The sequence below is a fragment of the Cherax quadricarinatus genome, chromosome 33, assembly GCF_038502225.1.
Source record: "Cherax quadricarinatus isolate ZL_2023a chromosome 33, ASM3850222v1, whole genome shotgun sequence".
Taxonomy (NCBI): domain Eukaryota; kingdom Metazoa; phylum Arthropoda; class Malacostraca; order Decapoda; family Parastacidae; genus Cherax; species Cherax quadricarinatus.
In genome coordinates this window covers 23065147-23086662 of record NC_091324.1, presented here as the reverse complement: position 1 = coordinate 23086662, position 21516 = coordinate 23065147, and the positions used below count along the sequence as shown (strand labels likewise).

Genomic DNA, 21516 nt, shown 5'->3' with positions numbered 1-21516 from the left:
CCAGTATTTAACGAAGGCTAAAGCAGAGAGTCGACCAGTAGATGGTAATAAGAGCAGGATTGCCAGCCATAACAATTCTACAAATATATATAAGTGACCTTAAAAGATATATTAATCACAATTACTGTTTTCAGTGACCGATAAGAAAGTATATGCTTGAAGCACAAATATGTATTGTCATAAAATTTTGCGGTATGTTATTCTCTCATCATATTTTTGAGGATCAGTTTCAACGGTGTTATCTGCAGTCAAGTGTTAGTAACTGCAGTACAACTCTTACCATTGTAACTGTTCAAATTGTGAAGACTACATCCTGTACGGATGTTAATGCTCATCTTTTGTAATTCATAGTATATTTTTCTCTCTCCGTTGAATTTGTTGGCTAAGATTTATCTTACCTTAGCTCATTTCAAAGCTGAGCTCCTTTGAAGGTATGCTTCAGTTTCTAGTATGTGACCCGATATCGATCTTCTAGAACCTGTTACCCATAGGCCTGCTGTTAGAGACATTTTTTGACATGCTTCAATTTTTAACAAATATATGTAGATTATCACACTTTTAGTCAAAAATGGTGATTTACGATTTTTCGTACTATTTCCTGCCTAATTGGTCAGGCTGTTGGTGCCCTCTACCCTTAATCCAGCACAGCCCTGCTGATCAAAACTGATTTGAGGAATTTTCGTACTATTTCCTGCCTGATTGGTCAGGCTGTTGGTGCCCTCTACCCTTAATCCAGCACAGCCCTGCTGATCAAAACTGATCTGAGGAATTTTTCGAGTTCCTTCTTGAAGGAATACTCCTTATGAAAAGCAAAGAACTCAGAATAAGCACATAAAACTAGCAGGTATGTGCTTTAGTGCGAGAGGTAGTAAACTTGTGGAATGCATTATAAAGTTATAATGCATTTCACAGTACATGAATTCGAAACTAGGTATGATATAACTCATGAGGTCAAAGCCACACTATTCATTCGAATTGTGAAGGCAGAGCCCTTAGAACTCTTAATTTCTAGGGAAAAAAAATACAGGCCAGTGGCTTTGTAAGTTTGTCTTCCTCCCTGAAGCAGCCTGAACACACAGTAAAACTCTTGATATGTTACATGGTTAGTGAACACGTAGTAAAACTGATGTGTTACAAGTTGGTTAGAAAGTTGCTTGAGTCAGTAGCGGAGGTTGAGCTTCTCCATGATTGGACATGAACCGTACGCCGGATGCTGTGTCAAACCATGGTGCTACTACTATCTTGGTGCTTGTTGTCCTTGAGTTTTCATCTCTCCTTCTCTCTTATCCCTCTTCCCTCACTGTCTCCCTTTCTCTTTCCAACCATGTACATGTACTTGTAGTAAATAAAGATATTATATTAACTGTCCCCCCTTTCTCTTTCCCACTCTCTCCCTCTCTTCCCCCACTGTCCCCTTTCTTCCCCAACTGTTCCCCTTTTCTCTTCGCCCCACTGATCTCCTTTTCTCCACCGTCCCCTTCCCCACACTGCTTCCCTTTTCTCTTTTCCTCACTGTCCCCGTCTCTTCCCACACTATTTCCCCTTACTGTCCCCTTTCTCTCTACCCCCTTACTGTCCCCCCTTGCCATTTCTCTTCCTATTCTTCTCTCAACCCCAGTGTACACTAATTTTGCACTACAACAATGTCGCAATACAACAGTATTAATAGTTACGTTTTGTATGTATGTGTACGATTTTAACTCTTCAGAATACTAGTTTTTACATAAACATTGTTTGGTGCACGTTAAACTGTATTCAACACGGGGAAAGAAGATATGGCATCCCTTGCAGAAACAGCAAAGATAAGTGAATATTGGCAGATCACTGTTGTTTTTGCAAAAGAGCTTGCTGATAACCGATATAGCTGTTATATAATTAGCAAGTGACAGCTGGGCTGGGGTCAGAGGTCAAATAGGGCGTTGTATGCCTATCTGTGGGCTCCAGGGAAGGAAAACTGACCACATAGATATGTTAGGTCGCCTTACGTTACCTTCTGCCTCTGCCACATCAGATTTCCATCCATATTTGATCTTAATTCCTCGCAGGAAAAGCATCGGGAATTAATGAAACGGAGACTGAAATGTTGAAAGCAGTTGGGGATAAATTTTTGTAATAGTTGGTGCATTTGTTTGAGATATTTATAATAGAAAAGAGTTACCTAAGAATTGGCGGTAACTTTGCATAGTTCCTTTGTGCGAAGAGAACTGTACAAGAGAGTAAAAATTATTGAAGGATGGCTGCTAGAAAAATCATTGTTAGTGTAAAAATTTCCAGCAGGTGAATGTAATCGACCAGTCCTGGAATTACCAGACCGTCTTGCTATCAGTCATGCTTACAAAAGACCGTTAGGATACCTCAGTTGGAAACTACTATTAAATAGAAAAATTGGTGAAGGGTAAAACTACGACTTTTTTTTTCTTCCGACCTGAATGTCTTAAGATATCGATATGGAGGGCTCGTGAGCTGCAACTGCCCACTAGGTTTGAGATAAGGAGGAGGATCATTTCTGTTAACAATTGAGCCTTCACTAGCCATTCCAGATAACAGCAGTTTCTTGTTGGGGAACCTTTGATGACCATACACCGGATGATTGAGTAGTACTTTAGAGAGGAGAAGGGAGTTATTTGTTACGTATATACATCTGCCTCGAGTCACTTGCGGAGGTCACCGTCCCCGCCGCCCGGTCCCAGACTAAGCCTTCTGGTTGGTGGCCTAATCAATGAAGCTGTTAGTGCCCGCCGCCCGCAGTCCAATTCGGCTAATCAAGAACTGTTTCGCGGAATCTGCCGGGTTCCCTCTTGAAGATAGCTAAGGATGGGTGCTGAAGTCCTGGCCTCTAAATTCTTGTTGAATTTTCACTCGGTATCCTCATCGCTTCCCTGCTTTGGGACCGGCCCTTCCAAGTGTGGATTATGATGCATCTTTCTTGCATGTGTTCTAAGGAGTACAGTTCTAGGGACCTTAAATATTACCAGTATTATGGGGTAGACAAGGAAGCAATATAGCTGGTGTTGCAAATGCACAGAAGAGGTGGTAGGTTCTTGAATGATGTAACGGATTTTTATTATAACAATGAGGCTGAGGCTATATGATGTAAGAGAGAAGGAATATTTCCCGGTAAAGTTGACTCTTACCTATAAAAGTTTGACGTTACCATTGTTGATTAATGTATAGAGGGAGATGTAAGAGACGTGAATGCTAGAGCGCTTGGGAGAAATGTAGACTTAAAGATATTGTACCGACATGAAGTGCTTCTGGGGGATGAGGGAGGGGTGAGTGACTAAGGAGGTGTGAGGGAGGGATGAGTGACCAAGGAGGTGTGAGGGAGGGATGAGTGACCAAGGTGTGAGGGAAGGATGAGTGACTAAGGAGGTGTGAGGGAGGGGCGAGTAACTAAGGTGGTGTGAGGGAGGGGTGAGTGACTAAGGTGTGAGGGAGGGATGAGTGACCAAGGAGGTGTGAGGGAGGGATGAGTGACCAAAGTGTGAGGGAGGGATGAGTGACTAAGGAGGTGTGAGGGAGGGGTGAGTAACTAAGGTGGTGTGAGGGAGGGATGAGTGACTAAGGAGGTGTGAGGGAGGGATGAGTGACTAAGGAGGTGTGAGGGAGGGATGAGTGACTAAGGAGGTGTGAGGGAGGGATGAGTGACTAAGGAGGTGCGAGGGAGGGATGAGTGACCAAGGAGGTGTAAGGGAGGGATGAGTGACCAAGGAGGTGTGAGGGAGGGGTGAGTGACTAAGGAGGTGTGAGGGAGGGGTGAGTGACTAAGGAGGTGTGAGGGAGGGATGAGTGACTAAGGAGGTGTGAGGGAGGGGTGAGTGACTAAGGAGGTGTGAGGGAGGGATGAGTGACTAAGGAGGTGTGAGGGAGGGATGAGTGACTAAGGAGGTGTGAGGGAGGGATGAGTGACTAAGGAGGTGTGAGGGAGGGGTGAGTAACTGAGGTGTGAGGGAGGGATGAGTGACTAAGGTGGTGTGAGGGAGGGATGAATAACTAAGGTGTGAGGGAGGTATGAGTGACTAAGGAGGTGTGAGGGAGGGATGAGTGACCAAGGAGGTGTGAGGGAGGGATGAGTGACCAAGGAGGTGTGAGGGAGGGATGAGTGACCAAAGAGGTGCGAGGGAGGGATGAGTGACTAAGGAGGTGTGAGGGAGGGATGAGTGGCTAAGGAGGTGTGAGGGAGGGGTGAGTGACTAAGGAGGTGTGAGGGAGGGGTGAGTAACTAAGGAGGTGAGGGAGGGATGAGTGACCAAGGAGGTGTGAGGGAGGGATGAGTGACTAAGGAGGTGTGAGGGAGGGATGAGTGACCAAGGAGGTGTAAGGGAGGGATGAGTGACCAAGGAGGTGTGAGGGAGGGGTGAGTGACTAAGGAGGTGTGAGGGAGGGATGAGTGACCAAGGAGGTGTGAGGGAGGGGTGAGTGACTAAGGAGGTGTGAGGGAGGGATGAGTGACCAAGGAGGTGTAAGGGAGGGATGAGTGACCAAAGAGGTGTGAGGGAGGGGTGAGTGACTAAGGTGTGAGGGAGGGATGAGTGACCAAGGAGGTGTAAGGGAGGGATGAGTGACCAAGGAGGTGTGAGGGAGGGATGAGTGACTAAGGAGGTGTGAGGGAGGGATGAGTGACTAAGGAGGTGTGAGGGAGGGATGAGTGACTAAGGAGGTGTGAGGGAGGGATGAGTGACTAAGGAGGGTGAGGGAGGGATGAGTGACTAAGGAGGTGTGAGGGAGGGATGAGTGACTAAGGAGGTGTGAGGGAGGGATGAGTGACTAAGGAGGTGTGAGGGAGGGATGAGTGACTAAGGAGGTGTGAGGGAGGGATGAGTGACTAAGGAGGTGTGAGGGAGGGATGAGTGACTAAGGAGGTGTGAGGGAGGGATGAGTGACTAAGGAGGTGTGAGTGACTAAGGAGGTGTGACGGAGGGGAGTGACCAAGGAGGTGTGAGGGAGGGGTGAGTAACTAAGTTGTGAGGGAGGGATGAGTGACTAAGGAGGGGTGAGTGACTAAGGTGTGAGGGAGGGATGAGTGACCAAGGAGATGTAAGGGAGGGATGAGTGACCAAGGAGGTGTGAGGGAGGGGTGAGTAACTGAGGAGGTGTGAGGGAGGGATGAGTGACTAAGGTGGTGTGAGGGAGGGATGAGTGACTAAGGAGGTGTGAGGGAGGGGTGAGTGACCAAGGTGTGAGGGAGGGATGAGTGACTAAGGAGGTGTGAGGGAGGGGTGAGTGACTAAGGTGGTGTGAGGGAGGGATGAGTGACTAAGGAGGTGTGAGGGAGGGGTGAGTGACCAAGGTGTGAGGGAGGGATGAGTGACTAAGGAGGTGCGAGGGAGGGATGAGTGACTAAGGAGGTGCGAGGGAGGGATGAATGACCAAGGAGGTGTAAGGGAGGGATGAGTGACCAAGGAGGTGTGAGGGAGGGGTGAGTGACTAATGAGGTGTGAGGGAGGGATGAGTGACTATGGAGGTGTGAGGGAGGGATGAGTGACTAAGGAGGTGTGAGGGAGGGGTGAGTGACTAAGGAGGTGTGAGTGACTAAGGAGGTGTGAGGGAGGGATGAGTGACCAAGGAGGTGTGAGGGAGGGATGAGTGACCAAGGAGGTGTGAGGGAGGGGTGAGTAACTAAGGTGTGAGGGAGGGATGAGTGACTAAGGTGGTGTGAGGGAGGGATGAATAACTAAGGAGGTGTGAGGGAGGGATGAGTGACCAAGGAGGTGTGAGGGAGGGATGAGTGACCAAGGAGGTGTGAGGGAGGGATGAGTGACCAAGGAGGTGTGAGGGAGGGATGAGTGACCAAGGAGGTGTGAGGGAGGGATGAGTGACCAAGGAGGTGTGAGGGAGGGATGAGTGACTAAGGAGGAGTGAGTGACTAAGGAGGTGTGAGGGAGGGATGAGTGACCAAGGAGGTGTGAGGGAGGGATGAGTGACTAAGGAGGTGTGAGGGAGGGATGAGTGACCAAGGAGGTGTGAGGGAGGGATGAGTGACTAAGGAGGTGTGAGAGAGGGGTGAGTAACTAAGGAGGTGTGAGGGAGGGGTGAGTGACTAAGGAGGTGTGAGGGAGGGATGAGTGACTAAGGAGGTGTGAGGGAAGGATGAGTGACTAAGGAGGTGTGAGGGAGGGGTGAGTAACTGAGGAGGTGTGAGGGAGGGATGAGTGACTAAGGTGGTGTGAGGGAGGGATGAATAACTAAGGAGGTGTGAGGGAGGGATGAGTGACCAAGGAGGTGTGAGGGAGGGATGAGTGACCAAGGAGGTGTGAGGGAGGGATGAGTGACCAAGGAGGTGTGAGGGAGGGATGAGTGACCAAGGAGGTGTGAGGGAGGGATGAGTGACCAAGGAGGTGTGAGGGAGGGATGAGTGACTAAGGAGGTGTGAGGGAGGGATGAGTGACTAAGGAGGTGTGAGGGAGGGATGAGTGACCAAGGAGGTGTGAGGGAGGGATGAGTGACTAAGGAGGTGTGAGGGAGGGATGAGTGACCAAGGAGGTGTGAGGGAGGGATGAGTGACTAAGGAGGTGTGAGAGAGGGGTGAGTAACTAAGGAGGTGTGAGGGAGGGATGAGTGACTAAGGAGGTGTGAGGGAGGGATGAGTGACCAAGGAGGTGTGAGGGAGGGATGAGTGACCAAGGAGGTGTGAGGGAGGGGTGAGTGACCAAAGAGGTGTGAGGGAGGGGTGAGTGACTAAGGAGGTGTGAGGGAGGGGTGAGTGACCAAGGTGTGAGGGAGGGATGAGTGACTAAGGAGGTGCGAGGGAGGGATGAGTGACTAAGGAGGTGTGAGGGAGGGATGAGTGACCAAGGAGGTGTGAGGGAGGGATGAGTGACCAAAGAGGTGTGAGGGAGGGATGAGTGACTAAGGAGGTGTGAGGGAGGGGTGAGTGACCAAGGAGGTGTGAGGGAGGGATGAGTGACTAAGGAGGTGTGAGGGAGGGATGAGTGACCAAGGAGGTGTGAGGGAGGGGTGAGTGACCAAAGAGGTGTGAGGGAGGGGTGAGTGACTAAGGAGGTGTGAGGGAGGGGTGAGTGACTAAGGAGGTGTGAGGGAGGGATGAGTGACCAAGGAGGTGTGAGGGAGGGATGAGTGACCAAAGAGGTGTGAGGGAGGGATGAGTGACTAAGGAGGTGTGAGGGAGGGGTGAGTGACTAAGGAGGTGTGAGGGAGGGATGAGTGACCAAGGAGGTGTGAGGGAGGGATGAGTGACTAAGGAGGTGTGAGGGAGGGATGAGTGACCAAGGAGGTGTGAGGGAGGGATGAGTGACTAAGGAGGTGTGAGGGAGGGATGAGTGAGTAAGGAGGTGTGAGGGAGGGATGAGTGACCAAGGTGGTGTGAGGGAGGGATGAGTTACTAAGGAGGTGTGAGGGAGGGATGAGTGACCAAGGAGGTGTGAGGGAGGGATGAGTGACCAAGGTGTGAGGGAGGGATGAGTGACCAAGGAGGTGTGAGGGAGGGGTGAGTGACTAAGGAGGTGTGAGGGAGGGATGAGTGAGTAAGGAGGTGTGAGGGAGGGATGAGTGACCAAGGAGGTGTGAGGGAGGGATGAGTGACTAAGGAGGTGTGAGGGAGGGATGAGTGACCAAGGAGGTGTGAGGGAGGGATGAGTGACTAAGGAGGTGTGAGGGAGGGATGAGTGACTAAGGAGGTGTGAGGGAGGGATGAGTGACAAAGGAGGTGTGAGGGAGGGATGAGTGACCAAGGAGGTGTGAGGGAGGGATGAGTGACTAAGGAGGTGTGAGGGAGGGATGAGTGACCAAGGAGGTGTGAGGGAGGGATGAGTGACCAAGGAGGTGTGAGGGAGGGATGAGTGAGTAAGGAGGTGTGAGGGAGGGATGAGTGACTAAGGAGGTGTGAGGGAGGGATGAGTGACCAAGGAGGTGTGAGGGAGGGATGAGTGGCTAAGGAGGTGTGAGGGAGGGGTAAGTGACTAAGGAGGTGTGAGGGAGGGATGAGTGACTAAGGAGGTGTGAGGGAGGGGTGAGTGACTAAGGAGGTGTGAGGAAGGGGTGAGTGACCAAAGGTTTGAAGGGAGGAAGGTACGGATGGTTTACAAGGTAGTGGTTCTAGGTATATTTAGATATTGAAAGCAAAAATTTGGCGAACACCATGCTTCCGTTTTTACTGGAGTTTGTCAACCTAATGTCTCTTACATGGGTGAGTAGGCAAACTCATCAATCTAATCATGGATAATAAGTAGACATCCGCAGGAATTATTAATTAAAAAATAAATTTTTGAATATTTTGATTTTAAATGTATCGTAGATACGTATTTGATTATATTTGCAAAACTGAGTCAGATTCATTAGGTCATGTTTGTACGAGAAACGACGAGATGACACTTGACACCAGCTTACTGTTGTGCTGCTAATCCCGGTTTTAACATACCCAGTATTCAGTGGTCACACACACAGTGACCGACCCACTACTCAGTGGTCACACACACAGTGACCGACCCACTACTCAGTGGTCACACACACAGTGACAGACCCACTACTCAGTGGTCATCCACAGTGACAGACCTATCACCCACAGTGGTCACAACTTCTGAAGCTCAGCTAACCATTTACTGCAGCAATTGTTTATCAGATTTAGTGAATATCGATACAATTGCGTCATTAAGATTGCAGCATTAGTTTACTAGCATCAAGAATGTTATTCCATAATACAGGCATTAAATTAACGTTCATTTTATTTATACTGTGAGATGCACAACAGAACTGTACTAAGAACACATCCCTGTGGAATGCCTTCCACTTGAATAAGTCGGTTGAAAAACTGGTACTGATCTGGACATTAGTATCGATTTGTCATGAAAGCCTTGAGACAAGGAGAGAGGTCGCCCCCAAAGGCTAAAAGAATGAACCAAGGATAAGATGCAATATCGCTATGCAGTGTCGTAAGTCTTTTCCAAATAAAAAGAAAAGGCTTCCATCACAATTTGACCATCGGTAAAGGCATTGTGAATGCATGTATAGAACCGGAGTAGAGGGTCAGTACTGGGACGTCGTCTTCTGTATCCAAATACCCCGCTGGTATCCTGTTAACCATACATTCTACCAGTGTGCAAATGAAACTAATAGTTATTTGACCCTTTGTTTAAAACATCTGCTGAATTCTTCTAAGTCTATAGTAGGCAGCAAATTTTCACCCAAGGATTACTATACCTACCTATCTACTTAACATTGATTATATATTAAGGCAGGTGAAATTGCAGAGCTAGAGAATATACAGAGAACCTTTACTGCACGTATAAGTTCCATCAAACACCTTAACTACTGGAAGCGCCTGGAAGCACTTGACTTGTACTCACTAGAGCGCAGGCGAGAGAGATATGTCATAATCTACACCTGGAAGATTCTGGAGGGACTGGTCCCTAATATGCACACAGCAATCACTCCATACGAAAGCAAAAGACTTGGCAGGCGATGCAACATCCCCCCAGTGAAAAGTAGGGGCGTCACTGGTACACTAAGAGAAAACACAATAAGTTTCCGGGGCCCAAGACTGTTCAGCAGCCTCCCACCAGCAATAAGGGGCATTACGGGAAAACCCCTGGTTGTCTTCAAGAGGGAGTTGGACAGATACCTAAAGACGGTGCCGGATCAGCCAGGCTGTGGTTCGTACATTGGATTGCGTGCGGCCAGCAGTAACAGCCTCGTTGATCAGGCCCTGATCCACCGGAAGGCCTGGTCGTGGACCGGGCCGCGGGGGCGTTGATCCCCGGAATGCCCTCTAGGTAGCCTCCAGGTATTACATACAGGAAAAAAAATAAATATGGTCGTTCCTAAATTTGTTGACATACGCAGTACCTTGTCGATATAGACTTATTTTATAGCAAACCTTGTCTAAAATTTGCACCGAGATGTGTGTGTTCACATAGAGGATGACGTAATAATTGTGATAAAATGACAAGCTGCGTAACAAAGACACAAAGGCAGAATAGACGCAAACCACGGAACGGGTGAGGTTTGAACCCACTGGCTTGGAGTTTTACGACTCACTCGCCATAGGTTCAAAAACCCCACCCGTTGCGTGGTTTGTTTGCAGTCCTGTTATTACGATATCGTAATTCAGAATAGACACTATATTAACACTAGTTTCGGCTTGGAGACCAAAAAATTTTCCGTCTGCGCTCTCGTATATGGAGGTTTGTTCAAAGGATTAGCTGTGCTGTAGATAATTAATTCAGAGAACAAGCAAGCTGATAATTTACACACATGTGCAACATTTGGGGATCTTTATTGAAGAAGCGTTTCGTCACACAGTGGCTTCATCAGTCCTACACAAAAGAATGGTGACGATCAGAAGGAGTTTGAGGTACTCAATCCCTCAGCCTGGAGTCGATTTAATCAGTCCATAGACTGATGTAATCAGTCTATGAACTGATGAACGTGTGTTGCTGTTCGGTATACTCTAGCCTCTCGAGACGCTATCTTGTTAAAAAAAAAATTTACATTTTCTCGTTAAGCTTCGTTCAGTTGTCATGTGTGCGTGTCTGCGACAACGATACTTGTAACTGGAGCTTCTCGTCAGCGAAGCTTTCCACAGTGGAACCCTCCTCTTGGGCACTGACCTGACCCAGCCTGTGTGCCCACGAATATTCTAACTTGTTTGACCTTGACCCGAAAGGCGAACCAGCCCTTGTTGACGGAGGTGTTTTTGATGCTGTAGTTGTTTATTGTTTGTGTTGAGTCTGCGAGTCGCTCTTTGGTTGATATTGTAGGGGTTTGTGCTACTGTTGTAGTTGCAGTTGTTTGTGTTAGTGATACTGTAATGATTGTAGCTATATTGGTTGAAGTTTGTGGTAGCATGTTCTCTCTCTGTGAACTCACGTAATTGGAGTTGCAGGGGGTCGTCTCTCAGCTACTGGCCCTGCCTCTCCCCTGGCCGCTATTCAATTCACTTTTCTGTCTGGGTGAGTTCTATCATACCTGTTCTTAAAATTTTGAATGGGTTCCGCCTCTGCCACTTTGCTGTTACGCTGACCACTCTGAGGCTAAAGAAATATTTCCTTATATCCCTGTGAATCATTTGTGCTTTTAACTTCCAGCTGTGCCCTCGTGTACCTAAGGTTTGCCTCACAGACAGACACGTCCTCTCCAGTGTGACTTCCTCTCAGTATTTTATACGTCATGATTGTGTTATCTCTGGTTTTTGTCCTGTACTCACCTGTTTTCTGGTTGTAGGGGCCGATTCACAGCTCCTGCCCCGCCTCTTCATGTGTGTACTCGCCTAATTGTACTCGCCTATTTGTGGTTGTAAGGGTCTATTCACAGTTCGTGGCCCAGCATCATTTTATGTGTACTGACTTATTTGTGGTTGCAGCGGTCGAGTCACGGCTCCTGGCCCCGCCTCTTCACTGGTCGCTACTAGGTCCACTCTCTTCTTGAGAGAGAGAGAGAGAGAGAGAGAGAGAGAAGCGTGGCGGATGTTTATAACAGTGGCAAAATCTCAGTCGCTGTCACACACATTGGCGTCTCCTCCATTTATCTTCAGCACATCCTGTGGCTATTTTTTTTTAACTCATCCTATCTCCCTCTTAACCTTCTCTTCTGAACACATTTTCTTAATTTTGTTCTTACGCCTCTTCTTGACCCCCACTTCTTGGCTATCCCCCCTCTTCTTGGACTCCTCCTCTTGCTTCATCTTCTTTGTTCTCTTCTTGGCTTCCTCTTCTTGACCCCTTTCTTAGTCCTCTTTTGGCTCTTCTTTTGATTCCCCTCTTGGCTCCCCTCTTCTTGGTCCCCTCTTTTTGACTCTCTCCACTCAAGTTACTCTTTCTCTTTCCTCCCTAGTTCTCCGCCAGTCATGGTGAGAGTCTTTCCGGAGCTTCTCTGGTGCGTCACTGATTCTAGCCGGCATGCGAGGTAGTTGCATTCTTATCGACGCACTCAAGAGCCACTTGTTGGGTCGCTGGGCACGTCTCCTTGCTACAGTATTGTTATATATATATATATGTATATATATATATATGTGTATATATATATTATATATGTATATATATATATATATATATATATATATATATATAATGTGTATATATATATATATATATATATATATATATAGATATATATATATATATATATATATATATATATAAGTGCTGATGTTATGAATGAAAAGAAGTTGGATGTCCTGGCCCTAACCGAAACAAAGCTGAAGGGGGTAGGGGAGTTTCGGTGGGGGGAAATAAATGGGATTAAATCTGGAGTATCTGAGAGAGTTAGAGCAAAGGAAGGGGTAGCAGTAATGTTGAAGGATCAGTTATGGAAGAAAAGAGAACATGAATGTGTAAATTCAAGAATTATGTGGATTAAAGTAAAGGTTGGATGTGAAAAGTGGGTCATAACAAGCGTGTATGCACCTGGAGAAGAGAGGAATATAGAGGAGAGGGAGAGAGAGGGAGATGTTAAGTGAATGTATAGGAGCCTTTGAACCAAGTGAGAGAGTAATTGTGGTAGGGAATCTGAATGCTAAAGTAGGAGAAACTTTTAGAGAGGGTGTGGTAGGTAAGTTTGGGTTGCCAGGTGTAAATGATAATGGGAGCCCTTTGATTGAACTTTGTATAGAAAGGGGTTTAGTTATAGGTAATACATATTTTAAGAAAAAGAGGATAAATAAGTATACAAGATATGATGTAGGGCGAAATGACAGTAGTTTGTTGGATTATGTATTGGTAGATAAGACTGTTGAGTAGACTTCAGGATGTACATGTTTATAGAGGGGCCACAGATATATCAGATCACTTTCTAGTTGTAGCTACACTGAGAGTAAAAGGTAGATGGGGTACAAGGAGAATAGAAGCATCAGGGAAGAGAGAAGTGAAGGTTTATAAACTAAAAGAGGAGGCAGTTAGGGTAAGATAAAAACAGCTATTGGAGGATTGATGGGCTAATGAGAGCATAGGCAATGGGGTCGAAGAGGTATGGGGTAGGTTTAAAAATGTAGTGTTAGAGTGTTCAGCAGAAGTTTGTGGTTACAGGAAAGTGGGTGCGGGAGGGAAGAGGAGCGATTGGTGGAATGATGATGTAAAGAGAGCAGTAAGGGAGAAAAAGTTAGCATATGAGAAGTTTTTACAAAGTAGAAGTGATGCAAGGAGGGAAGAGTATATGGAGAAAAAGAGAGAGGTTAAGAGAGTGGTGAAGCAATGTAAAAAGAGAGCAAATGAGAGAGTGGGTGAGATGTTATCAACAAATTTTGTTGAAAATAAGAAAAAGTTTTGGAGTGAGATTAACAAGTTAAGGAAGCCTAGAGAACAAATGGATTTGTCAGTTAAAAATAGAAGAGGAGAGTTATTAAATGGAGAGTTAGAGGTATTGGGAAGATGGAGGGAATATTTTGAGGAATTGTTAAATGTTGATGAAGATAGGGAAGCTGTGATTTCGTGTATAGGGCAAGGAGGAATAACATCTTGTAGGAGTGAGGAAGAGCCAGTTTTGAGTGTGGGGGAAGTTCGTGAGGCAGTAGGTAAAATGAAAGGGGGTAAGGCAGCCGGGATTGATGGGATAAAGATAGAAATGTTAAAAGCAGGTGGGGATATAGTTTTGGAGTGGTTGGTGCAATTATTTAATAAATGTATGGAAGAGGGTAAGGTACCTAGGGATTGGCTGAGAGCATGCATAGTTCGTTTGTATAAAGGCAAAGGGGACAAAAGAGAGTGCAAAAATTATAGGGGGATAAGTCTGTTGAGTATACCTGGTAAAGTGTATGGTAGAGTTATTATTGAAAGAATTAAGAGTAAGACGGAGAATAGGATAGCAGATGAACAAGGAGGCTTTAGGAAAGGTAGGGGGTGTGTGGACCAGGTGTTTAGAGTGAAACATATAAGTGAACAGTATTTAGATAAGGCTGAAGAGATTTTTGTGGCATTTATGGATTTGGAAAAGGTGTATGACAGGGTGGATAGGGGGGCAATGTGGCAGATGTTGTAGGTGTATGGTGTAGGAGGTAGGTTACTGAAAGCAGTGAAGAGTTTTTACGAGGATAGTGAGGCTCAAGTTAGAGTATGTAGGAAAGAGGGAAATTATTTCCCAGTAAAAGTACGCCTTAGACAAGGATGTGTGATGTCACCATGGTTGTTTAATATATTTATAGATGATGTTGTAAGAGAAGTAAATGCGAGGGTCTTGGCAAAAGGCGTGGAGTTAAAAGATAAAGAATCACACATAAAGTGGGAGTTGTCACAGTTGCTCTTTGCTGATGACACTGTGCTCTTGGGAGATTCTGAAGAGAAGTTGCAGAGATTGGTGGATGAATTTGGTAGGGTATGCAAAAGAAGAAAATTAAAAGTGAATACAGGAAAGAGTAAGGTTATGAGGATAAAAAGAGGTGATGAAAGATTGGATATCAGATTGGAGGGAGAGAGTATGTAGGTGAATGTATTCAGATATTTGGGAGTGGACGTGTCAGCGGATGGGTCTATGAAAGATGAGGTTAATCATAGAATTGATGAGGGGAAAAGGGTGAGTGGTGCACCTAGGAGTCTGTGGAGACAAAGAACTTTGTCCTTGGAGGCAAAGAGGGGAATGTATGAGAGTATAGTTTTACCAACGCTCTTATATGGGTGTGAAGCATGGTTGATAAATGTTGCAGCGAGGAGAAGGCTGGATGCAGTGGAGATGTCATGTCTGAGGGCAATGTGTGGTGTGAATATAATACAGAGAATTCGTAGTTTGGAAGTTAGGAGGAGGTGCGGGATTACCAAAACTGTTGTCCAGAGGGCTAAGGAAGGATTGTTGAGGTGGTTCGGACATGTAGAGAGAATGGAGCGAAACAGAGTGACTTCAAGAGTGTATCAGTCTGTAGTGGAAGGAAGGCGGGGTAGGGGTCGGCCTAGGAAAGGTTGCAGGGAGGGGGTAAAGGAGGTTTTGTGTGCGAGGGGCTTGGACTTCCAGCAGGCATGCGTGAGCGTGTTTGATAGGAGTGAATGGAGACAAATGGTTTTTAATACTTGACGTGCTGTTGGAGTGTGAGCAAAGTAACATTTATGAAGGGTTTCAGGGAAACCGGCAGGCCGGACTTGAGTCCTGGAGATGGGAAGTATACTGCCTGCACTCTGAAGGAGGGGTGTTAATGTTGCAGTTTAAAAACTGTAGTGTAAAGCACCCTTCTGGCAAGACAGTGATGGAGTGAATGATGGTGAAAGTTTTTCTTTTTCGGGCCACCCTGCCTTGGTGGGAATCGGCCAGTGTGATAAATAATATATATATATATATATATATATATATATATATATATATATATATATATATATATATGGGGTTCATCTCTGGTGTAAATTGTGGGACCCATAGCTTCGGAGAAGTGGATAAAAAGGTTTCAAGGAAAAATAATTGGATTTCTTCCGGAAGCAGTTTGAATATTCCACTTTCCCTACCCATCTTTTCATTCTTTTTTACCAATAGGTGTATGTATATATATTATATATATATATATATATATATATATATATATATATATACACCTATTGGTAAATATATATATATATATATATATATATATATATATATATATATATATATATATATATATATAATGTTGCAAAAATCGCGAACAAGCGAGACAAAATGCAAAACAACCATGGGGCAATTGAATGATAGCTCTAGGCCTTTCGTGTTGTAATCAACACATCAAGATCTTGCAGTGTTGTAGAAATGAGTAAGAAATCCAAGAAAGAGAGTCGTTCCCTCGAACACATCTTCCTGAATTTCTTACTCATTTCTGCATCATTGCAAACTCCTGATGTGTTGCAACACGAAAGGCCTAGAACTATCATTCAACTCCTCTGTGGTTGTTTTGCATTTTGTGTCGTTTGTTCGCGATTTATGATATATATATATGTATATATATATATATAGGTATATATATATATATAGCGGTATATATATATATATATATGTATATATATATATATATGTATATATATATATGTATATATATATATGTATATATATATATGTATATATATATATATATGTATATATATATATGTATATATATATATATATGTATATATATATGTATATATATATATGTAAAGTTTTTCTTCTTCTCTTTTTTAGTAATTGTATACAGGAGAAGGGGTTACTAGCCCATTGCTCCCGGCATTTTAGTCGCCTCATACGACACGCATGGCTTACGGAGGAAAGATTCTTTTCCACTTCCCCATGGACAATAGAAGAAATAAAAAAGAACAAGAGCTATTTAGAAAAAGGAGAAAAACCTAGATGTATGTATATATATATATGCATGTGCGTGTCTGTGAAGTGTGACCAAAGTGTAAGTAGGAGTAGCAAGATATCCCTGTTATCTTAGCGTGTTTATGAGACAGAAAAAGAAACCAGCAATCCTACCATCATGCAAAACAGTTACAGGTTTTTGTTTCACAGTCATCTGGCAGGACGGTAGTACTTCCCTGGGTGGTTGCTGTCTACCAACCTACTACTGAGGGCAATGTGTGGTGTGAATATAATGCAGAGAATTCGTAGTTTGGAAGTTAGGAGGAGGTGCGGGATTACCAAAACTGTTGTCCAGAGGGCTGAGGAAGGGTTGTTGAGGTGGTTCGGACATGTAGAGAGAATGGAGCGAAACAGAATGACTTCAAGAGTGTATCAGTCTGTAGTGGAAGGAAGGCGGGGTAGGGGTCGGCCTAGGAAGGGTTGGAGGGAGGGGGTAAAGGAGGTTTTGTGTGCGAGGGGCTTGGACTTCCAGCAGGCATGCGTGAGCGTGTTTGATAGGAGTGAATGGAGACAAATGGTTTTTAATACTTGACGTGCTGTTGGAGTGTGAGCAAAGTAACATTTATGAAGGGATTCAGGGAAACCGGCAGGCCGGACTTGAGTCCTGGAGATGGGAAGTACAGTGCCTGCACTCTGAAGGAGGGGTGTTAATGTTGCAGTTTAAAAACTGTAGTGTAAAGCACCCTTCTGGCAAGACAGTGATGGAGTGAATGATGGTGAAAGTTTTTCTTTTTCGGGCCACCCTGCCTTGGTGGGAATCGGCCGGTGTGATAATAAAAAAAAAAAATATATATGTATATATATATATATGTATATATATATATATGTATATATATATATATGTATATATATATATGTATATATATATATATGTATATATATATGTATATGTATATGTATATGTATATATGTATATATATGTATGTATATATATATATATTTATATATATGTATATATATATATATATATATATATATATATATATATATATGTATATATATATATATATATATATATATATATATATATATATTAGGTAGTAGGTTGGTAGACAGCAACAGCCCAGGGAGGTACCACCGTCCTACCAAGCGAGTGTAAAACGAAAGCCTGTAATTGTTTTACATGATGGTAGGATTGCTGGTGTCCATTTTTCTGTCTCATAAACATGCAAGGTTTCAGGTATGTCTTGCTACTTCTACTTACACTTAGGCCACACTACATATACATGTACAAGCATATATATACACACCCCTCTGGGTTTTCTTCTATTTTCTTACTAGTTCTTGTTCTTGTTTATTTTCTCTTACCTCCATGGGGAATGGGAAAAGAATTCTTCCTCCTTAAGCCATGCGTGTTGGAAGAGGCGACTAAAATGCCGGGAGCAAGGGGCTAGTAACCCCTTCTCCTGTATATATTACTAAATGTAAAAGGAGGAACTTTCGTTTTTCCTTTTGGGCCACCCCGCCTCGGTGGGATACGGCCGGTGTGTTGAAAGACAGAAATATATATATATACATACATATATATATATATATATATATATATATATATATATATATATATATATATATATATATATATATATATATATATATATATATATATATATATATATTATATATATACAAAGCCTGTTTTCCTTGTCTACCGTCAGCTTGTCACGTTTTCCGACCAATGTCAGTATTTCACGTTTTCGTAAGTTTTAGCATGGGTGACATTCACGCTTAGAAACGATGTTGATTACAGTGTCGCGTCCCTCCCGAGGGTGTATTGTTTTCTGTTGTGCAGAAAACAATGGACCAGCGCCTTTGTGATATTGCTTTTTGTTTCCAGCGCTTTTGCGCAATGTTGCTTTTGTTTCCAGCTTTATGTATCATTAGTTTTGTTAGTGTTTTTATGTATCATTGCTTTTTTTCCAGCGCTTTTATGTAATGTTTATTTCTAGAGTTTTTATGTTTCATTGCTTTTGTTTCCAGCTTTTGTTCCAGGGCTTTTATGTATCATTGCATTTATTGACTGGTAATTGAGGAGATAAGAGATAAACATTGGCTTTAGAGAGTTAATTATATTACAGCCTGTCAGCGTAATATATCGTTTGTGTACTAACGCTGTTGAGTTCGTTTAATTGCTAACGTTTCCACGCCGCTAGACGTTGCCGAATAAAAAAAATTGTCTTAATAAATTAAAATAACTTTAGGGTCAAAATTAAAATAATTTTAGGGTCAATTACATTAGCGTTTATGAGCCTAAATTTACGTATGTTCAACAGCCGAGGTTGCTAATGCATTCAAGGACAGGAGGGTAACTGACAGAGTAAAAAAAAGGGTCATGGAACGGGTGGGGTTTGAACCCCCAACCGTTCCATGTTGTTGCGATTTCGTGAGTCATTGTGACTGGTGAGCACACACGATTCAGCCTTGTGTGGTTTGTGTCGCTGGAGACCAGGTTAAGTAAGGTTTGTCATGAAATAGGACAAGTGTTTCCTCATGCGGATCTGTCTTATGATGACCCGCTTTTGGTCATCTGACAGAGGATTTCAGCTGGCTTACCGGTCCATCCCTTTAAAAAATTTTATCGCTGGAGACCAAAAGCTCGTTATCTTAGTATGCCAGGACAGGCTGCATATGTTGTCAGGCTGTGCAGCCGTTGGCGTATCTCTTCAGGGTCTCTCCCCAGCCGTTGGGTATCTCTCCAAGTTACAGATCACGCCACGTGTCTTATGGAGATATACAGCTGTGTGTGTTGTTCAGTTTGTTCTCGGAGACGATTCTTACCCTTCTTGATTGTACTTTGGTTGTTCTTGTTTGCTGGGCTGTTCTTGTTACTCTGCTGGGCTGTTCTTGTTACTCTGGTGGGCTGTTTTTGTTACTCTGGTGGGCTGTTCTTGTTACTCTGGTGGGCTGTTCTTGTTACTCTGGTGGGCTGTTCTTGTTACTCTGGTGGGCTGTTCTTTTTACTCTGGTGGGCTGTTCTTGTTACTCTGGTGGGCTGTTCTTGTTACTCTGGTGGGCTGTTTTTGTTACTCTGGTGGGCTGTTCTTGTTACTCTGGTGGGCTGTTCTTGTTACTCTGGTGGGCTGTTCTTGTTACTCTGGTGGGCTGTTCTTGTTACTCTGGTGGGCTGTTCTTGTTACTCTGGTGGGCTGTTCTTGTTACTCTGGTGGGCTGTTCTTGTTACTCTGGTGGGCTGTTTTTGTTACTCTGGTGGGCTGTTCTTGTTACTCTGGTGGGCTGTTCTTGTTACTCTGGTGGGCTGTTCTTGTTACTCTGGTGGGCTGTTTTTGTTACTCTGCTAGATTGTTCTTGTTACTCTGCTGGGGTGTTTTTACTTTGCTGGGTTGTTATTATTGTTCTGGATAGAACTTTTTTTTTACCTTGGTTTTACTTATTATTTTGCTTGACTGTACTTATACAAAAAAAAAAAAGTTTCCTAAATTTGTTTATCCGCTGCCCACGTACAGATATGGGCGTCGTCCGTGGTGCGTCTTCGCCTCGCCTTTGGGCGTGTATGGGGTCAAGTGGGGTCAACCTGCGCAGGTCAAATAAGGAAAGTGGATTGGAGAGAGTTGGGGAGGCAGGATGTTTTGTCCTTTTAGTTGAGAGCTGGTGATTCTGAACGCCAGCCTCGTTTGCCGTCACTTGGCATAACTTGGGCGATCGTGTTAACGAACGTACGAAATAACGCTGGTGATTCTGAACGCCAGCCCGTTTGCCGTCACATTTTGTCGAAAGTATTTACGCTGTTGGTTCGAAATACTAGCGACGTTCGCTGCCATATTGCAGAATTCTGATTGTGTCTACAATTCGGTAAGCAGACTTGAAAAATTCTCAGCCTAGAGACTTTCCCTGTTGTTGAATTTTTCATAATTAGGGAATCCATCCATGTATGTCCCATCTGGCACTGGAGGGTTTCCTTCTGAAACGTTCCTCTTCTAGAGCTGAACATTCACCCTGCCTTGATGTCCTGACGGCGTTGTGCAAGTTTTCTTGCGTAATGCATATATTTTTCAATAAAGTTGGTAGAATTACCGACAATATGTAAAGTAAAAGGACACAAGTGCAACTAATGTGACGTTTATTGTGGCAACGTTTCGTTCTCCAGGAGCTTTATCAAGCCATTACAAACAATACATGGACACAGAGGGTATATAAAGGCTCAGAGTGAGGTGAATACTAGTGAGGTACAATTTCGATGTTCACTAGTAGTAGTAGTAGTAGTAGTAGTAGTGGTAGTGACAAAAGTAATACAATATGGTAGAGCAATTAATTCGTACAAACCTACGGCATGGGAATGGGGTCCCCCATAAGTGCCGTCCTAGCCAACTTATACATGGAACACCTAGAGTCCGAACACTTCGCCAACATCATCCCTTCAAGCGTCACTTGGTTACGTTACGTGGACGATGTCCTCGTAATAACTCCAAAACGTTTTGATGTACGGGATCTTCAGGCAAGGCTCAACGCAGTTGAACCGGCGATCCAGTTTACACTAGAAGAAGAGTCCAATGACAAGCTACCTTTCCTCGACGTCCTCATTCACAAAGTAGACAACAACCTAAGATTTCAAGTTTATCGGAAACCCACCAATAAAAATGATCTCACACACTTCTATTCCAGTCAAGATACCAAGACCAAAAGAGGCATCATCATCGGGTTTTTCCTAAGAGCATACCGAATTTGTAGTCCTGAGTTTCTTGATGAGGAGTGTACATACATTCACCAAACATTCACAGAGTTACATTTTCCTTCTTTTTTCATCAAAGACTGCAAGAAAAGAGCTCTTCAGATCATAAATTCTCCACGCATCAACACCACTCCCAGCAAAGTTATAATTCTTCCCAACAGTCAGGTTGCACTGAACGTCTCAAAAGCACTTTCACAAGCTAACACCAGAGTCGCCATCGCTTCTAGCACTTCAATAAAGGATATAACCAGGACAAAATCCAAGCACCACGAACCAGTCAATGCAGGAGTTTACACTATACCCTGTGGAGGCTGTGACAAGATTTACGTAGGTGAAACAGCCAGAAACCTCGACACCCGCCTCAATGAACACATTTACGCATGTAGGAACGATAACCTGAACAACGCCTGTGTACAACACCGAAATTCCACCAATCATCTCATGAAATTCAGAGACGCCCAATTAGTGATCAAAGAAACTAATTTCCGCAGACGCAAGTGCCTCGAATCAGCACTGATCGCTGTTTCGAATACAATTAAACAAAACAACGGCAGCTTCACCATCTCCGAAGTCTTAGCAAGAATCCTCCTGAAAACAGT

General features: G+C 44.2%; 1 protein-coding gene across 1 annotated transcript in view; it reads left to right on the top strand.

The window, feature by feature from the left end:
• Positions 1 to 21516, top strand: part of LOC138853553 (protein odd-skipped-like) — a 222496-nt gene that overhangs the window by 70905 nt on the left and 130075 nt on the right. The gene's annotated exons all lie outside the window — the stretch shown is intronic.